Here is a 17734-nt window from a genome sequence, read left to right as displayed (position 1 = left end):
TTCAGATTTTTTGTGTGTGTGGCAAGATGCAAGGTCGCTGTGGGAATTTTGTTATGAATGAGGGAAAAAGGCTTCTGAATCTTGAATCAAGTGCCATTTCATTGAAGGAGACTGCTCTTTTCAGGTACTGAGTCCCAGATTGAAGGCGCATTTTTCCCCACTGCAGCAAAGAGCCAGAATCAAATGTTGACTTAATGCAGCAGAACAGTCAGGAAGGCTGCACTAGTTAAACACTGACATCTACAGTCTTATCTTGGGAAAAAGACTGGAGCAGGATCCACCACCAGCACCCTCTGCAAAGCACTGCCCCTTCCTCACGCTCAGCAGGCAAAATCCACTGTGCAAATTAGGGATTCCACCATGACATCAGACCGGCCAGAATTACTATTCATGATTAACCATGAAAGAATATAACCTGCAGAACACCACTGCTATCCAAAGGTAGGAAAAAAAAAATGCACGACTCAGCGCCAGGTCCATGAGTTGATATTCTCAGTGCCAGCTGAACATCCATAATTTCAACTGAAGCCTACTCTGTGCTGGCACTCTTACAAGGAGAAACACCTTGCAGTTCCTGCTGTTCCCGATGGGTAGTAGTATTTTATTATACTATTAATTACGCCAGTAATTATAATGGAAAGGAAAAAAAGTTAATTTGATAACTTACACAGTAGTGAGCCACAGAGTGCCAACAAACAGAACTGGATGACAGCTGTACATTTAATAAGATCTCATACCAGAGAAAGAAAGAAGGAAAGAAATTGCACTCACAGACAGAATGCATATTTAAATTAGATTATAATTAACACTATCCTGGACTTGAATTTCCGGTAGGTGAGACTAGAGGCCCAGATCTGCACAAATCCTTCCAAGCCACTCATCTTCTGTTCTGACCACTACAGAACAACCTCTCAAATTAAAATATATACATATTTACATACACACACATCCAGGATATCTGCATACATACATACATATATCGAATTATCTCCAGGAAAAATAAAACTCTAGGGACAAAGCAGCTGGTGGTGCCAGCTTCTCTAGATGCAGCTGATGCAGTACCTTCACACTGGATCCTGCTCCTCCAGCACACTACTGGAAGGGTCCTGCACCTTAGATTCACCCCAGCTGAACTCTAGTCAGTGACACCATATTGCTGCTCACCCCTGGTTTGCTAACAGCCAAGCCTTCTCTTCATTCATATATTATAAGATTGATTTTGTTAATAAATACCCACTCACACTGAGAGGATGAGCCACATTACTTTTAAGCAGTCAGAGATGCACTGTCTTCCAGGGAGCCAAGCTTGCTCTTATGCTCTCAGCAGTTCCTCTAAAAAGAAAAGTCAACACATGCAGCATGAGACTCCTGCCACAGGCAGAAGGATGCACTCAACGAACAACAGTCACTAACAGAAGGAGGAACAAATATCACACTATATAATAGAGTATTTCCTGTCTGAAAAAGGCTAAGCAGTAATTCTGATGTGGAACCCTGACAACATAAGAGATCATGGGACAAGCATGAAGGCCAGGAGAAGAGATGCACGCAGGTGGATGGAGAGAATTGAGTAAGCTGTTCCTGTTATCAACGGCCTCTTACCATGAGGAGCTTAAGCTTTTACATTCTGCTGAACGACAGGTACTGTTTACAATCAGGTAATATTCACCTCATTAGGGAAGACTATTAGAAACCTTTCTCTCAGAACCTCAGCTTCATTGTGCTCCCTCTCATCTGCAGACGTGGTCATTGCCTTAGTTTCCTCTCAGTAGAAGTGGTAGGCTAGATTTGCCCAACTAAGTCAGCCAGGAAATCCTTCTTCCAGACCCTCTTCATGCCAGTGTCGCATGCTGCTCTATAATACACCTGTTGCACTCTTGTAATTGTTGACCAGACATAGGATGATTGCTGCTCTCATGGCAATTTGCACCCTTCTTTAGCAGAGGAAGCCACAGTCAAGCAAGCACCAAAACCATCTAGGTGATTCTGTCTGGTGCAAGCTCATTCCTTCCTCAGAGGTGCTTATCCTTGCAACCTCTGGCAGGGTTTGCTATAATTCATCCAGTTACCCTTTCATTATCCGATGATAGAATTGCATTCATAGATAATTTGCCTGAAAGCTGTCTTCTAAGTTCAGCAATTGTACAATCAAGGTTTATGCTTAAAACCAAAGGTCTTCACAGATGTCATCAAGATGATTATACCCTTTCCAATCGTGTATTTTGAGTCCCATATTACACCAGCTGTACACGAGTGCCATCTTAAACACTGCTCTGGGATTGCTCCTTTCTTCTGCACAGGGGAAGAGGCACACCAGGCCCTCTGAGATCAGAAAGGGACAGACCAGGCTGTTTGTGCCATACTTTAGGATTAATTTAGATCAAAAACAGAGAGTAGAGTTCAAGTTCCAGCTTGCTTCCAGTCTTCATCTCAATTTAAAAAAAATAGTTTTTCTCATGTTTTACTTCGAATATTGCAGACTGGAAAGTGAGAAAAGGGGAACTGAATTGGGAAATAGAACCTCTAAATTTCCTTGCTACACACTGCGACTTCCCGCTCCTGTGCCAGCCCTGACACCCTGCACACACAAATCCTCTCCCACTCAAACACACCCAGAAGTGGAGAAGCCACTTATGCAAAGACCTTAAGGATCTACAGCTCCTCAGCTTCCCAGTTCTTCCACTCTCAAAGGAGATGCAGATCTGTTTCCACATATAAAATGCAAAGGTAAAGGATGATGCAAATTGCTGCCTGTAAAATCCAATTATGGCAGCACTGAAGAGCTTTTATGCAAGTCTTCTGGCTCGCAAGGAAATCAGATGAGTGCTTTTAAACTACCAGTTACAGAGTACTTGGGTTGAAAAACAACTGTTTTGTTTATGCATTTAAATTTTAATGTTTGGAACATTCATTCTTCAAAGTCTTATGCTGAGTTCAGGTTATTAAAGTAGCACTGCAACTTGCTTAGAGAAGTAGTTGAAAAACACACTCATTTTTTCTTTTCAGCTGTATTACTACCAAACTGTATCCTGCCACAGAGAAAGCTATTTTTCAGAGTTTCTCCTTGAAAACAAAGATTGGCATTTAAGGCCAGCAGAAAGGAGCACCATCAAATGATGAAAGAAGGGAAAAGTCTTAAGAGCATGTCCCCAGACCAGCTCTTTCACTCTACCATACCTTCCAGAGAAAATAAACGTATGTGTCTCCCTGTTTCTATAACACTATAATTTACTGAAGGGTGGGGGGTGACAAATTCACACTTTTGATCCTGATTATACAATGTTGTATTACTCTTCAGAGAAAGTATATACAAAAAGTTTCAAGGAACCTTACAGAGCTCGAATCAGCTCATAGCTAGCAATCCCAAGCCTGTTATTACATCTCCCCTCCCGTGTTTTTCCCAACAGCACTCCAAGTCAGCTGTGAAAACACTTGTTCCCACTAATGAAAACAAGGGAAAAAAAAAAAAGGATAGGATACAGTGTTTTACCCTGCAGAAAAATGTGGCTACTGTCCCTCATCCACTGCCAGGAAAACAACAGGAAAAAGCATTTGGGCTTTTATTGATTAAAGACATTCCTGATAGATTTTACAGGACAAAAAGCCTCGAGCTCCTATATTTTACCAGAACTCATGTTTAATGTTCTTTCAATTAGTTGCCAAAAATCGAGGGCTTTCAAGAAGGTCAGTATTCACACAGATTAACACAAGATTGCAGGAGAGTTTCCAAACCAAGTTCTCCCAGCATTTTCATAAACTGCAATTGTCTTAATCAACTCTAAAAGCTAAAATAATAATAATTAATGCTAGATGGAGGACTATTAAGTATTATTTTACTACATTTATTGAAGGCCTTAATACTAAGAGAAAAAAAATCTCAGGCTACACTGCCCATCTTCTTCAGGACTGCCATCCACACTTGTCTATTGGAGCAGGATTGGGACTGGACTATAGCTTTAATTGATTTTGCATTTTCTCTCTCTATTTTTTAACCCCCCATCTCTGTTAATTGATTTTTCCTTTTAATCCCTTCTCACCAGAGGTCCTTCCCCTGCCCTGCATTTTTCCAGAGCCCAGCATTGGGCATGCCCAGCAGCACCTAAGGGTACACAATGAGCAGGAAACACACCTCCTTGCACAGACCAAACAAATGAGGTTTACTGGGAAAGATCTGCTAGCAGTCTTTTGCATTTCATTTGCAAGGCTGGTATCACTGAACCTCTGAGCACATGAAGAATGAACCAGTTGCTCAGTCTCAACTGGAACAGGAGCAATGGTGCCAGCCCTAACACTGCAGCAATGCAGAAGTTGTTCCTGTACCCCAGAGAAAACTGTCCTATTGTCTGAATAGAGAAATACCACAGAAAGCAGAAAAGCGGGGAGAAAGCAACACAACATTAAAACAGGTTTTTAAAATAGCATTTTATCACTTTTTAAAAAAAAAAAAAGGAAAAAGCTGAGATGGATGGCACGTAGGATAAGATACCTGGGATACTGCCAGAATGCAGGTTATTTGCATCAGCTCTGGATAGGACATACTTGTAACAGATGTGGCAAAAACCATCACCGCCTCTGTGTTAAACACACCATCATGATCTGTCAGTAGATGGATAATACTTCCATTAAGACTTGACAGGATATTTTACATCCCACTGTTATTCTAAAGTGTTTATTAGGTACAGAGCTCAACACTCATGAGGAAAAAAAAAAAAATCCAGCTTCTCCTGCACACTGTGAAATACTTCATCATTATTTCAAAGCCAAACATTCTTGCTCTTCTGGAACTCTGGTTGTTATAAACCCAGGGTTCCAGGGATCTGCAACATCCGAGCCCTCCTCTCCCAGCACCCAGCCAGGAGCTGGCTAGGCAGCTAGGCACAACACCACCCACAGCCTGCTCCCAGTCTACGCAAGGGCTGAAGGTCACCTGCACCCCTTCTCAAAAAGCAACAGTCATCACCATCATTTTGTTGTCATAAATCAGAAATAGCCCAGAAAATCATAGGCTTTTTAAGACCCAATGCCATAAAAAGCTCATTATTAATGCACCCACAAGTATCATTTATAATTCCTCTATCTCAGTTAAAGGTTTAGTTACAGTAAGCTGATGTCATGACAATGGAAACTTACTGCTAGTTCTTATAAGTATTTCAAAGAGAATGGCAGGCACATCTGGGAGTAATACCCCCTATTGCTATTGTCATCTTGGCTACAAATAACCAAAAGACATCTTTCAGGCTGCATCAATTTTTAGATTTCTTAGTTGACTATAAGTGTGAGAGAATAATCCTGGAACACAGAACACTTTCTATGGTCAACTCACCAGCCTTCCTCACCACCTCACAACTCATTTTGCTCCACCAGTTCATACCTCCTCATTGATGATGATCTTGCTACACACCAGAGGTTTTCCTCTACCTCATCTGCTGAAGAAGTTCACTGGCACCTTCCTTGGTTTCTCCTCACACCAGGACTTAATACAAAAACCCTATTCAGAACACATCTCAGATTAAAGCAAAAACAACATTTATATGCGTATCAAATCCAATTAAACACCATACAATAATATTTCATGGGGATTATTTTAAGTCTGTGATTTTGAAATTTGTTACAAGGAAACAGACACACATCCCTAAATTTACCAACTGTTCTTGGAACATGTAATGATTAAGACATACATATATACTCATTTGAAATATGAAGTCTCCACCTCTTATATAAGAGTACATCATTTAATTTACTAAGGGCAATAAAGAAATTCCTCAGAATATATCTACAGAACATATCTACACACTTCTTTCAGTACAGAGGACAGACCACATCAAAAACCCAGACTGAACAACAACTGAATGCCATAGTTCATAAATTAGAAACCAGACAGAAGCACAAGGACTGCTAACTCTTCCTTGAAGCCCCATCTATTACTACTTAATTAGCTCATACTCAAGGCCCAGCATGAAATGCCTAATCCTGCTGGCCACTATCAAGAAGGCAGAAGAACTGCAGAAGTATGACATATTTCAGAGGTTATTCATGTGTTTGTGCTTCCACTTAGCTTTTGAGCCACAGTCAGATTATGTTATGAGCTAGAATCACAGAATCATTAGGGTTGGAAAAGACCTCTCAGGTCATCTAGTCTAACCATTCACATACCACCAATAGTACCCATTAACGTGTTCCTTAGTACAGGGATGGTGACTCTGCCACCTTCTTCCACAGTGCTCTTCCAGCCACTCCGCCCTGAGCCTGCAGCACTTGCCTGGGGTTGTTGTGACCAAAGAGCAGGACCCAGCACTTGGTCTCATTGAAGCTCATCCCATTGGCCTCAGCCCAGCTCTCCAGCCTGTCCAGATCCCTCTATAGGGCCTCACCACCCCCAGGCAGATCCACACTTGCAGCCAACTTGGTGTCATCTGCAAACTTACTGAAGGTCCACTCAATGCCCTCATCCAGGTCATCAATAAAGATATCAGATTTAAGCTGAATCATTAACTGTAGATTCAAAAATACACACAATGCTGTAGCCACTTCAGTGTCTAATACTCCTTTAACAAACCAGTAGAAGTGTTTGGCAGCAGAGCACTTCTTCAAAGTGTCTATAATGCACTGTACATATCAGTTTCTCTGATAAATCCAGTGTACGCTCTCTCATCATTCTCAGACCATTAATAAATACATTTGTTAGATATATACTGAATGAATTACAACAATCAGGAAACAAAACCCAAGAGAACAAAGAGATAAGAAATCTACTTCCGGATCTCATAAGATAACCAATGAGACATTAATCCCTCACTCTCCCCTGGCAGAAATACAGCTGCATTTAGATAATAGATTTCATTTGTCAGATTTTTTATTTATTTATTTATTTATTTTTTAAAAGAATAACAACTCAAAGTTCTACTGCTTTTAAAGAGTCATAGCAACAAACTTGATCAATGCCAACTTCAGCATTTGGGCTGTGCTATCACAAGGTTGGAATCATCCTTGAGAGACTTTTGGCCTTTGTAATTCTTAACATTAATACATCATATAAGTATTTTTACATCTAATGATACTCCCAATTCCTTTATTACTCCTATAGCTCCAGTGCTAAGAAGGATGACGGGATCATAAGGAATTCCTTAAACAGAAATGGGTTGTGGGCTTGGATGCTTTAATGTCTCAGACCTTGGAGTTTCTGTTCAGAAGCATTCCCTCAGCAATGCAGTGTTGGATTCCTTTTTTTTTTCCCCCGACATTACATTTCATAATCCAGAGCTTCAAACACTTCTTTGCAAAGCAGATGGCCTACTTTATTCAAACCGCCCATCCACCACAGATGCTGCCCACAAGGAAAGCAGGAGCCTTGGGCTGTGTTGCCCCAGGATCTGCAGCTCAGCTGCCATCTCCTTATCATCAAACTGGGACATCCTAGCATACAAGGGAAAGAGCAGAGCAGAATGGTGAATGGTCATCATTTGGACATCAGAGGTACCATTCCATGAAGCAAACCACAGACTGTACTCTGAAGAAAGCATGTAAAATAAATTCACTTTGTTTGGCAAAGAAAGTGTTTCCAAAAAAGAATCAAGCCTGTGTGCTCTAAGAAACATATATGGTCACCTTAAGATTAAGAGGACACAAAATTAGAATGGCAGATATTGAAGGAACGAGCAGAGGGTAAGCTGCTATCTGAAGGCACCAATTCTTACCCCCGCACACCCAAATGAATGCACCTCACACCAGGACCCTCCACAGAACCCTCAGGCTCTGTAGCTCCTTCAGATGAGCATCCTATCCCCCCTTGCCTTGCACTTGCACCCAGCCCACCCCGGCTGCTCCTTTCTTCTCACTGCCTTCCCCAGGAGGAAAGCAGTAGCTCTGCACTTTCCAGGTGTATATCATTTACCTGTGTCTGTGATCCATGCACTGAAGCAGTAAGAAGGGGAAAAAAAAAAAAATGCAGAAAACTCTCAAGGCGTATTTAGAAGGATAAGAAAAACTGCTACCATAAATAATATAGGATCCAGGGGAGTCAGCTTTAGAAACCACTACACTCTAAGCAAGTTTCCAGATGTACAAGGAGGCCAAGCAATTATGTTCAATTCTTGACTGATTTAATTGGTGCGCACAGCAAACCCACAAGACAAACTACAGGCAAAGTTATAATTGCCCTGATTACAAAGTGCTACAAGAAGCTTTCAACAAAATAACATGCAGCACTTCTTTATTTATATCTGACACACTGAAGAACATCACGGACAATCCATTTTTAAAGCCTCCTCTAAAGAAGCTATTATCAGAAGCAAAGAATAATAAAAACAGGAGGTGGGGGAAAAAAAGTGATGGAGTCACTACCTTGATGTATAACCTGTCTGCTTTAATGCCTCCACTTTGTTTTGTTTATGAACACTTAGCTTTAAAATAAATGCCCTGCAGTTTAATGACAAAAATAGCAATTTATGATGTAATTCCTTGATGCCATAATGTAGCAAGCGAGGATCTTATTTGTTTCTTGAGAGAGAAAATATTGTTTTCTCTCACTAACTAGGCTCACAAAGCAGGGTTTGCAGCACAGCCATTACCCCTCTGCTCGAGCTGAGCTTTCTCCACTATTGCTGACATAAGTGTCAACTTAATCAATAGGCTGCACCACGCTGCCACAGCTTTCCCCACACCTCTATTTTATCTGGCTCTTCAACAGTTAGAGAAGATGGGAGAGGAAGCAGCCTAAACAACATAACTCTAACACCACAGAAAGCATCCCCCCCCCAGGCCTGCAAAGAGGCAGCTCTCTGCCAGCTGTCCCTCACACAGGTGTGCAAAGGGGAGGAGGGCAGGACAGCCATGCTTCCACTCTGCCTTTGCTGGAAGCATGTGTGGTTAGGAGAGAACGTGATCCCTTGCAGCAGGGGCTTGGTGTCCTCCAGCTCAAGAAATCTAACCATTCAGATGTGCATCTGTACTCCCTTACCAACATGCTTCCTGCTTGCCAAGCTCTAAGAACCAGTCTTCTCCCACCACTTCATGCCTTACTAACACAGCCAGCTGCTGCTCTCACCCATAGCTTTTTCCAGAGATACCCATATTGAATCTTGAGTTGTAACTGCTGAATGCGCAGTCTGGCCTATTTAATCTCTCTTCATTAAATGTAACTGCTTGTATTGCTTTGAGAGACCAACCAGGGTGATACAGCCTGGTACGTGTATCCTTTCAAACCAGAAGAGGGCTGAATGAAACCTGGATCAATAGGCAAATTCTGACAACAGCAAGGCTGAGCTGCACATCCCAGTTTCGCAGATGGAAGCAGGCACCCACCAGAACACAGGAAGCCAGGCTGAAAACCATGCACTGAAAACCATGCTTCATGCACTGCTCGTGTCATCTAGACAAAGAAGGTTGGCCCAAGGATGATCTCCCTAAATGCACTTGGGGCCTGGGCAGCTCTGAGCAGGTCATTCCAAAGCCAGAGGCAACGTACACAAGTGTTTATGAACTTCCCATCTGGGAAGTGGTCTGCAGAATAGCAGAACAGCCCATTAGGATGAAAAAAGCTTTGTGTGTATACTTCCCCCCCTCCCCAAAGACCAAACCAGAGCCTCTATTGACACAAATCTGACACAGTTATTCAGCATACACATGGTCCAGCAGATTCGTTGTCTCAAAGCTTGAAATAATCTGAGAAGACACCTGCAGATTCAAAGCTTATCACAGCATGCTTGGAAACCAGTGTAGTTATGGTGAATGGCTGTGAAAGCTACAACAAAAGACAATAATGGATTTTTAATAAAATTGCTGTTTTAAATCATCTGCTTTTAACATCTATTTTGCAAACCTGTGAGGAAACCAAAAGCCATTTTGTGGCAGCCTCCTCATTTTTATATATTATGAAGAATCTCAAAGATCATTCCAGCTATAAATACATGTTACAAATGGAGTTTGGTATGGAAGACAATAGCTGTAAAATAATGCCCGGGGGAATGAAAAATTTACTGAAGCTTTGATATAATACTGACAGCCAGAGGCCGAGTGCATTATTTCAGAATCAAGGTAACTTTTCTGTCCCAAGGACAATATTTTACACTACTATTGCTTGAAGAAACAACCAATATTTATTTTATTATACTTGTCTGCATTTTCTCCCACACCCACATATTGAAATTGCTATAAATCCTGTTTGCTCAGGGCAACGTTACCCATTTCATTTATTTGGGTGACATGCTTCTGAGCACATGCTATTTTTCCTGACGTTATTTCCTGATTTTCCAGAAAACCATGCATATCAGGTTGTTTTAGCCAGTTAGGAGTCGGGGGAAGACAGCAGAAGCTTCTGAAACAGCTGTACCAAATTCAATCTTTCCCCCACCCCGCATAACCTAACAGCAGCACCGTATCAAGAACCAGCACATCTCTCAGCCACAGCTGCACATAGCTGCAACCAGGCTGCTATGCAGCACATACAGGGCACAAACGAGAGTTCTCGTCTTTCAGGAGACACCAAAGGGCAAAAGAAGATAGATAACACATAGCATGGCACCAGAGCACTGCTGTGATTCCCCAAAAGCCAGGGCACAGAGCCATTAGAAGCAGCTTGCTGAGCGCACCAGCAGGAAGCTTTTCAGGTGCACGCACAGCACCCCATCTGAGCCAGCACTGCAAAGCTGCACTCTGAGCCCTGTTAGATAGATTCTCATAAGCAGGAGTCTTTCAGACAAGCAGGGTCAGCACAGCAGCACCGCCAGAAAAGCAGGGAACACCCCAGCACTCTCACCAGCAGGACACCAGCACACCACTCCTTCCACTCCTAGGTTTGGGCTCCACCTCGCTCTCCTCAAGTCTCTCAGTCCAGAAGCGCAGACCCGGAGTGCTTCCCTGTTTTCCTGCAATTCAGCAACTGCAGCACAGAATTTCACAGCTCTGAGCATTTAACATTAAGATCTACTTCCTCAGTTTCCCTTGTGCTGATGCTGAAGGACACAGAATAGCAGGGGTTGGAAAGGACTTCAAGAGATCATCAAGTCCAACCCAAGGGAGTTGGCAGATGTGGTTGCCATCATCCTTCAACAGTCCTGGCTAACCAGAAATGTCCCAGCAGACTGGAGACTGGCAAATGTGACACCCGTCTTCAGAAAGGGCTGGAAAGATGATCCCAGCAGCTACAGACCTATCAGTCTCACCTCCATGCCAGGGAAGGTTATAGAACAGATAATCTCAGGAGCCATCATGGACCAATTAAAGGTCAACCAGAGGATTAGGCCCAGTCAGCGTGGGTTTGTGAATGGTAGAACCTGCTTGACAAACCTGATTTCACTCTATGATAAGGTGCCCCATTTAGTGACTGTTGTGTGGTCCACCCAGACTTCAGTAAAGCCTTTGACACTGTCCCCACAACACCCCCGTGGAGATGCTGGCTGCCCATGGTCTGGATGGGCATCGCTCTGCTGGTGAAACACTGGCTGGATGGCCGGGCCCAAAGAGTTGTGGTCAGTGGAGTTAAATCCAGCTGGCGGCCGGTCACGAGCGGTGTCCCCCAGGGCTCAGCACTGGGGCTGCTCCTATTTAACATCTTCATTAGTGATCTTGATGAGGGGATTGAGTGCATCCTCAGTAAGTCTGCAGACAACAACAAGTTGGAAAGGAGTGTTGATCTGCCTGAGGGGAGAAAGGCACTACAGAGGGACCTGGATAGACTGGATCAATGGACTGAGACTAACCGTGTGAGTTTCAATAGAGCCAAGTGTCGGCCCTGCATTTTGGTCACAACAACCCCAGGCAACCCTACAGGCTTGGGGAGGCTAGTTTATCATGCTGTTAGCTTTAAGACAGAACAAATCCTGTTAGTCCTTGAGAACCACAGCTCCTTCGGATATCTCTGAAGAGCCCTTTGCCTCAGAAAAGTGCTTTAGAAAATCATACATGATCTTTCAAAGGCAACAGCAATACAAGTCAAAGACCAGAGACTCGCAAATTAAATACTCAGAATAGAAGCAAGCAGAAGGAGCCTACAATACAGGTGGAGGACACATACTAGGCCATAGAATGGTTCCCACTGCATCAACATCTGTGTAGCAGCTTGGGCTCATAACCATCACAGCACCTTTGCTCCTGACACAGCACAGAGTGCTGCCTGTTGTATGTGTGCCTTTCCTATTTTCACCACTAACACTGTAATGCCTGCATGACCAGGCAGAAATCATAGCAGCCCCCATAACTCACACCAAAACAGTTCAACTTTAATTCAGGCTGAAAACTCCACCATGTGCTTGATGCTTGCAATGCCACTACAGCCAATAAAACAAACTGGGACAAGGAAGATTGATTGCTTTGTTTGATCAAATTACAAAAATAGCGTCTGAAGGGACCATAGGATGCAATATCTAGACTTTTGTCAAGCATCCATGACATCCATGACAATGCCTCACAAAAGTCATTAAGATGTTTGAATGAGATTGGCTCAGACAGAAGCACTGCCAGATTATTAAGCAAGTGGAAATCATAAACAGAATGATGCCGGGCAGCAGTATTTTTGAACAGGAAAACTGTTCAAAAAAGATTAACATTAGACTCCAGAGATTAACATTATATTCCATTTACAAATTTCAATGGGAAAGCAAAAAAGTAGCACATTAAATTTGTGCATAGTAATTGCATAAAACAAAGAGAAGCCAGTTGAAACTGAATATAAGGATGGAGCACAGCTCTGCCAGAAAGGACTTGGAGATACTCAATAGCAGGCTGGACCAGGTTCTGAGCATCTGATTGACCTGTGGGTGACCCTGTTCACTGCAGCAATATTGGACTCTATGACCTCTAAAGGTCCCTTCCAACACTAAGGATTCTATGGAGGTATGACCATGAAAGCACCTGCAGTGCAACATACTTATTAAAACTATAGTTGCATGGGTTTGGAAGCCTCATGGTATCAAAAAAGGTGGAAAAATAGTAGAACAAGAAGAGCTGCCTTGCCAACTGTTTTCTTCTCAGCAGAATATATAAGATCACAGGGGACATTACAGGTATTTATGAAATGAATCATCATTTGTTGAGTAATGGCTGTCTGAAGACTAGACAGGTTTTAAAGCCAGAAGGGTTCAAAGGAGGCTACCTATGTCACTATGTCGTGGAAGGCTTTCTTCATTCATTAGAGAGCGATTTACCCTGAACAGTAAGGAAGATGGAATACCATAAAAACTGACACAATCACAAGCAAGAAATACAGTCCTCCTCTCAGGCAGGGAGACAAGACAATGGATTTGAGTCTCTTGATCTGTAAACACTCCCTCTTCTCTTGCACTGGAGTAATCAGGAAGTCAGACTCCATAACGCAACATTACACCATACTCAGGCTGACTTAACTGCTCCCTAATTCACCTTCCATCAAGCCCATTACCAAAATGCACAATTCTTCCCTTCACTCCTGTCTGTTCTAAATGCACCTTGCATCTCATACTTACCTGAGGAATCTTCATTAACTACCTGTTATGTTTTGCATGGTCAATCTCACAGCTGATTAAGTTTCTAGATAAAAGACATTAAACATCAGGTCCTAATTCCCTTCATCAGCTATAAGAACACAGCTCACACTAAAAAGCAGATTTAAAAAAAAAAAAAGCCTTATAGTTAATCCTCAGTAGCACCTGCAACTTCTTGGATGTACAAATTAAAGAGATTCCTGCTGTAATGTCAGGGTCCAAGCACATCAATGTGCTCTGTAACATCTCACTGTCAGGATTCAGCTGCTTAAAGTCAGCTCTGACCTAACAGCAATGAGTGGGGATCCAGCTATTGGGCACAGCCACAGGAACAATGAGCTGGAAGGTCTTAGCCATGGCCTCTCCCCTTGTTTCAGGTGTCTGTAAGCTGAGGGTGGTCATTACCCTCCTGGCTCATGGTCACCTGTGATTCCCAGCTCACTTTCTCTTGCAGAGCACCCTGCCCTTGCCACTCCCCAACATCAACTTGTTTACTTGTTATCAGGAGAAGGGCATCTGGTATTCAAAGTCACAGTTCATACTAATAGGATTTAAGCAACCTCTGCTCACTTGTAATTAAAGTCCATTATCGCTAATACAAGCAATCCCCAAAGCCAGTGTTCTATAGCCTACACTGCCCCTGGGGCCATCATTAGTAGCTGAACTCAGGAAGGAGACAATCAAAGCAATGAGTCAAAACAGTCAGTGGTACAGTGGACATTCCCTTAACATTCCGGGCACACTGCCTGCCTCATAGCTGTCCAGCATACCCTGATTCCCTGGTGTGGAGCACACAGCAAAGCAACAGCTTGGCAACACCCCATGTTTTCTGTGTTTTGGGGTGAGAAGTGCTGCTCCTGAAATACCGGCCATGCAACCCAAGGAACAGCCTTTCAGCGCAGCACAACTGAGCTCCAGAGGCTGCACTTGGAAACACAAGCCACAAATCATAACTAACATAAGTGGCACATGTCCTTTTTTGAAATGGAGGGGGAATAGAAAAAAACTCACCAAAAAGAGGAAATGCATCCAGACACACTGTGCAAAACATGCATGGCATCAACTACTTCTACCCTAATCCTATCAGCACAGTATGACTAGTTTAAGTAAAAACCCCTAACGTTGTCATCAACTCCACCAAGTTCAACGCACCATTAGCAACATCCCTCAGAGATCAGTAATGGAGTCAATGCTGCTTAATGTCTTTTAACATCTAGAATGACATTCTCAGCAGCTTGGCAAACAACAAGTTGAGGGGAAAGCCCAACCCTCCAGCGAGCAGCAGTGCCTGCTGAGAACCCTACTGGTACGTATCAGCAGGCTGAGGACATGAATCAAGGCAAACATCACAAAGATCAGGAAATGCTGAATCTTGCATCTGGAATGAAATAACCTCAGGCAGCAACACAGGTGTGCACAGATCTGGGGATCCTAACAGACAGGATCAACAGCAACACGCCCAATGAGCAAAGGAGGACAAAACACACTGGGCTGAATCAGCACAAGTGCAGAGGAGTAAATTCACCCGGTCACTTGTGAACACAGAATTTCTAGTTTTCAGCTTCTCACATTCAGTCCAGGTGTGCTGGATTCAATCAAGCAGGAGGGTGTCAGCATAGCTGGTGACCTGGAGCATATGCAAGCATAAGAAAAGCTTAAAACTGAGCCCCTGGGAGAAACTAACCCACACTGGCTCTCCTTGACTGCATTTGTTATGACAACACCTGTTGAGCTCAGTAGCCACTTTCAAGACCTACACAAAGCAGGCCAAGTTCTTCTCAAAAATAGATATAAAAATTAGGTCAGGTGCTTTGTAACTTGAAAATAATAAAGCTACCAATGTCCAGAGCAAGTAATTATTTAGCTAAAAGTGTATTTTCCCCCCTGCATTATGGTGTCATGAATGCTCTGTCTGGCCATGGAGTTTGCAAGCAGACTGATTTTCAGCCTTCCACCCTTTTGCCTGTACTAGTTCATTCTGCTGGAATGAGTTGCTGCCTGTAGATGCACTGAATCTGCAGGAATTTAGGAATAAGGAATCTTTCCTTTTGGTAATAGTGTTAGAAAAAAGCCAAAAAATCCAAAACATTAATTTTAGCCATAGTGTAATAAGTAAGGAAGGAATAAACAAATTATAATTGGTTAAATTATTGATGGTTCACATTTAGGAACTTTCTAGTTCAGCAGATGCTTTCCTCCTCTAGCTATTTGTGATAGCATGGATGGAGCAGAAGCAGAGGGTGATACATCTGCAGCTGAGTTCTGATTGCAGTTCTGCAGCCATCCAGTACTCTGCTGAGATCAGAAAGTTGTTGATCCTGACAGCAAGCAGCTATTACAGGTTCAGCAGGAACCAGCTGTTTTAAAACCTCGCTTTAAGGAGGTGTATAATCAATGGATATCAAGATGTTACAATATAATCAAGAGAGGTAGGCAAAGTGGACAATGATAACAAAAGAGAATAAAACAGGAGGCTTACCCTTCAGCTGGGCTCACCACAAAACACCAATAGAGGCGATCTCCAGAAGAGATCCTTCCCCACTGGTAGCCAGCTCTTAAATAGGTCTAGGAATTGCCTTCACCTGTGCTCTGGCTGACTCATGGCTCACCTCAGGTGATCAATCAGAGGTTCAGGCCGTGACTCAGCAGCTCCCATACAGGAGGCTTTCAGCTTATTAACACAATACCTGCTTTCAAAGTAAGCACACAAGGATCTTGGCTTATGAAGTATGTAGCAACATCATATATATGAAGAGCCCAGGAAAATAACATCAGGGGAACTGCAAAGCATTTTCTGGTTAGTTGGCATTTTGCTTTATAAGTCACTGTGGTATTAATGATTCTATTAAAGCAAGCAAGAACTAGAAAAACACTTAGGTAATTTATTCAGTATGATGGACTACTCCTTAAGGAGGCAGTTTTAGTAAGAAGTCCCTTTTGGTAGAAAACACCACATTTTTCAGAACACTAGAATTTAGGATGTTACAAGGGAAAATAAGGGGGGGCATGGCTATCTAGTAGCATTTTACACTTATTACATTCACTCAGAATACACCTCAGTACTGTGAAGCAAAAGCTGCAGTAGCGAAACACCTCAGCAGAGTTCTGCAGCTCCCTATGCTTTAGTTGTTGAGCCCCACAGAGGAGCACGTGGCATCTGAATTACACTCCCAGGGTCCCTCTGTTTCATACAGACATTGCCATATGCAGCAGCCCCTGAGCCACAAAGGTCCATTCACCAAACAAGGAGCCCTGCAGACGCTCCTACAGGAACGTAATTCAGTTGTAGTGATCCACATTAAGACCAGTTGTTGCTGCTTAGTATGGAGCCCAACAGTAAAATAACACCAGCAATCCCTCCTACGCTGTTCTCTCCCTGTGGTTTATGAGTTATCTGTGATGTTCATGACTACCTGCTGTTACTTCGCTCCAGCAGCGATTAATAGTAAGGCCCAAGAACACAACAGGAGCCTCTTAAGGTTGTCAGTAGGAAACACAGAATACAGACTCCTCTGAAGTGCTTTTTCTCTTGACTACAAAGATGGAGACCTTCCCACATACCTTGAAAAGTCTCCAAGGCTTCCTGAGCCAAGAAGAAAATAGATTCTCCAAATGAACACCCCTTCCTTCCTCTCCCTCCATGCTAAGCACTACTTTTCCACTAGCTATCTCTGCTACCTACAATACACAGGCATACTAGCAAAGAACACCTGTATTGCAGCCCTTCCCCACCCCTCCAGCCTCCAATACAGTATTTTACTGGAGAATTCCCCATTCCTTCCTTCTCTCTACACTCAAACTCCAGCATCAGAACATCACACTCACTCTTTCCTACCTCAATAGCCAGCTGCTCCCCACTCCCAGAGCCAGAGTTCAGCAGGCAAAACACTCACCTCAAAGACTGGCAAGGATCTCCAGAAATAAAGAAAGAAAAGGCAGAAATAAAAACCTATGGGGAAGCAGACAGGCCCATCACAAGGCAAAACCAGCCATGCTGCAGCCCCAGCTGGAAACTAACACAGCTAGCACAGGTGTCCTTTATATATCTCTGAGCCCAAACAGCAGAACTTAAGGCACCTGTGGCACTTCAATAACAGAAAATGAATACACCTGTCTACAGGGGGTTAACAGACTTGCAAGGATTTTTGAATTTGGACTTGCTAGTCCCAGTGTATCTGTCCTCTTGAGGATTTAAGCCCAAGAATAGAAAGGAGGGAAATAAGTCTTTGTTAGGCACCACTGCTCCCTTCATTCCTTAAATATTACTCATTTAGGGTTTG

General features: G+C 43.0%; 1 long non-coding RNA gene across 1 annotated transcript; it reads right to left on the bottom strand.

The window, feature by feature from the left end:
* Nucleotides 1–4486: 4486 nt before the first annotated feature.
* On the bottom strand, nt 4487–17447 carry LOC128075961 (uncharacterized). Its single transcript, XR_008204169.1, has 3 exons — nt 17348–17447; nt 5372–5488; nt 4487–4596 (listed from the first exon to the last, which is right to left on the bottom strand). It is a non-coding gene; the product is annotated as an uncharacterized LOC128075961 (long non-coding RNA).
* Between the last annotated feature and the right edge of the window lie 287 nt (nt 17448–17734).

Source organism: Tympanuchus pallidicinctus, unplaced genomic scaffold (assembly GCF_026119805.1).
Source record: "Tympanuchus pallidicinctus isolate F22 unplaced genomic scaffold, pur_lepc_1.0 scaffold13, whole genome shotgun sequence".
In the NCBI taxonomy this organism is placed as follows: Eukaryota; Metazoa; Chordata; class Aves; order Galliformes; family Phasianidae; genus Tympanuchus; species Tympanuchus pallidicinctus.
Note: the sequence above shows the minus strand (reverse complement) of the source record. Positions and strands in the feature narration are given on the sequence as shown.